Below are 3,036 nucleotides of genomic sequence, written 5' to 3'. Positions count from 1 at the left end.
GCAGCGGAAAACGTGTGAGTTATGCATATGGAGATGCATACTCAAGGTTTCATTACATATCCATCAAAAGAATTCCCGCTCAACACCAAACCATTCCATCGCCTGCTCAACCTGCACATTTAGAAATACATGCAGGGCTGAGTATAAAAATACTCAGTGGCATAAGCCGAAAAACAAACATGCATACATATATATAAATTGAACTGCCATAACAGTAACACACAGGGGTTTTCTTGAAAGACCTGCGCTTACTAAAATATTTCTTTCATTTTCATAAGATTGGCCGGCCGACCCATTTTCCTTCATATGATCCATATCTGTTCCTTTCTGTCACGCGCCGGGAAGGAGGCCTCCTTACCACGGACGCCAAGACCGGTCGCAAGCGACTCGCGGTCTCCATAAGTGTACACGTTAACCCTAGCTAGCGACCTTTGTCTAGCATAGGATCCCAATTGGATTTCCTTTAAAGTTGGCGAACCAACACAGATAGGATACATATAAAAACATAAACATTTTTGGCAGTCAATCATTTCATAAACGTTTCGTTTTCATAAACATTTTCATTTTCATAAACATTTCATTTATCATTTGGGCATAAATAATAAACTGAAATTAACAGTTAAAATCATCTCATGCATATATTCGTATAAGAGGCCTACGACACGCAGGGGATCTCTATATACGTATAGTAAAAGTAATGCCCACCTTAAACAGTTCTTAAAGCTGGCGTGGAGTCGTTTCTTCTTCGGCTTCACTTTCTGTCGCTCGGACCTTCATTGATGAAGAGTCGATAAGTTCGTGAAGAAATTGTCACAAGACAAAGTCTAAAATTACGAGCCTAGGGTATCTTTTAGTGTTTTAGGGTTCTAGCATCCATAATTCGTTCCATTAAAGACAGTCAAAAACCAACACACCTCGTCTAATCACATAACAACAAGATAAAAGAAGTCAATATCCTTAACTTAATATCATTTAGAAATTAACATGCTCACATAAGAGAAATTTCATTATTCACTTACATATAACTTAAATAAAACATTTTAATCCTTTTAAAATCCATACTCAAAAAACCTTGAAATATTATAATAAATGCAAGCTTATTCTCAAAATATTTCCTTTAAAGTCCATCAATAAATTTAAATAAAAGAACGGTCTTCATTTAAAATAATTAGTCCCAACTTTCAATATTAAAATTTAAATCAAGAGAAATCAATTAGGCCAAAATAATTTAGTGGAAATTCAAACATTTTTAAAAGAAATAAGACCAAAATTAGTAGGCTTTATTAATCAATTAACAGCCCAAAATTAATTAAAATGGGGCCCAATCAATTTAAATAATTACCCAACATAATTTAAAATAAAATGGGCCCAGTACAGTTTATTAAATAGAAATCGGCCCATTCCCTTCTCTTTTTTTTTAAAATTCAGCCCAGCCACACTAGAGGGCTTAAGCCCAAAACTAATCTAGCCCTAATCTAACACACATAAACACAAGACACACTCACAAGCATCAGCCACTCTCTTTCACTCTCACGCCTCTCTCGCCTCTCTCTTCTCTCTGCTCGGTCGAGTGCGGCGCCTCCTCCGGCGCGCCGCCTCGTCGGACGCTTCCTCCCCTCCCTTCTCACTCCCTCGGTCTCACTCTCTATCTCTGATCTCTCTCGCCGGAACTGCTGTACGCCTCCGCCTCCGCCATGGCAGAACACGGCTCTCGCCGGTTGCCATCGTTTCTCGGTCGTCCTCGGCCTTAAGGTAGGTCAGCAGAGACCATTCCGCCGCTGCATGTGCCTTCTCCGGCCGTTGTGAAAAGCCGAGCATCGCCGCGCTGCTTCCTCTGTCCTCTGCCGTCTCCGCCATGGCCGGAATCAGTGGTGGATGGCCGTGCCTTGCCTCGCCGGAAAGGTAGGCTCCAAATCTTCCTCTTTTTTTCTTTTCTTTTCTTTTTCTTTTTTACACAGAAGCCCTAACCATCTCTCTGTCTACCCTCTTCTCTCTCGTTTTGGCAGAACAAGGGCTAGGCGACCCTGCCGCCGTTGCCGGCGCCGAGCAGCCGCCTGCTGCTCTCTCCTTCCCCTCTCACGACTCCGACAGCACACACACAAAACAAATTACAAGAACCCCCAAATTCAGTTTACACATAGCACTTAGGGTTTTCAAAATCTGTTCCTTCTCATTTCAATTCATTAAAAACAATTCTTTAAAACCTTGTAACTGTAATAGATAGAATTATAGTGATTATGAGTGCGTGTGTTGATGTTCTTGATGGTTCGAATTTTACAGTAAGTGTATGGAGGAAATAGGAGGTAACCTTGATATGAGTAGGAAATGAGGAAAATCTTCTTTCTGAATTCACCAAAATTGGATCTGCGAATTTATTCAGCCAAGCTTAACAATGAAATTTTGGATCTGAAAACTATGAAAGAATTGGAAGAATTAATGGACGTTTATTACCTCTTTCTTGTTTTGGGAAATCTTGGAAACTGATTTGGAAAGCTGGAATCAGCCGAGTCTTGACAATCAAAATTTGGAACTAATTTGGTAATTGGAAGCAATCGAGAATTTAGATAGGAATTAAGAGAGAATGATAATTTAGAGATTAGAGAGTGAGTCTTAATGTATAAGCTATCCTTTGGATAAGAGTTGGCTTAATGAGTAAGATAAAGGGGTATTTAGCTTAAACTAATAAAATAATGTAAGTGGGAGGAGATGAGATAAGGTCAATTAAATAACATGTGGGTTTAACAAGTGGATGTGAAATAAACACATAAAAATTTATGGACATAATATACTATCAAATTTAAATAAAATTTATGACTTTAATAAATAGAAGATCTTAAATGAAATCATTGAAATTAAACCTTTGATAATAAAAAAAAAATATAATATCTCATTTAAAGGAAATTTCATGACTTCATGCTCACTTTAAAAATCCATGTGGCTCATATAAATATGCTCAAACCACTAATTAAACTTTTGCACCATATTTATAAAAATCCTTTAAATCTCAAACGAATTCAAATAACAATAAAAATTAAG

At 37.8% G+C, this 3,036-nt stretch overlaps 1 long non-coding RNA gene across 1 annotated transcript; it reads right to left on the bottom strand.

The window, feature by feature from the left end:
- Positions 1-707: 707 nt before the first annotated feature.
- LOC130997109 (uncharacterized) lies at positions 708-2,827 on the bottom strand. Its single transcript, XR_009092967.1, has 3 exons — positions 2,452-2,827; positions 2,309-2,364; positions 708-771 (listed from the first exon to the last, which is right to left on the bottom strand). It is a non-coding gene; the product is annotated as an uncharacterized LOC130997109 (long non-coding RNA).
- Between the last annotated feature and the right edge of the window lie 209 nt (positions 2,828-3,036).

Source organism: Salvia miltiorrhiza, chromosome 8 (genome assembly GCF_028751815.1).
Source record: "Salvia miltiorrhiza cultivar Shanhuang (shh) chromosome 8, IMPLAD_Smil_shh, whole genome shotgun sequence".
NCBI lineage: Eukaryota > Viridiplantae > Streptophyta > Magnoliopsida > Lamiales > Lamiaceae > Salvia > Salvia miltiorrhiza.
Note: the sequence above shows the minus strand (reverse complement) of the source record. Positions and strands in the feature narration are given on the sequence as shown.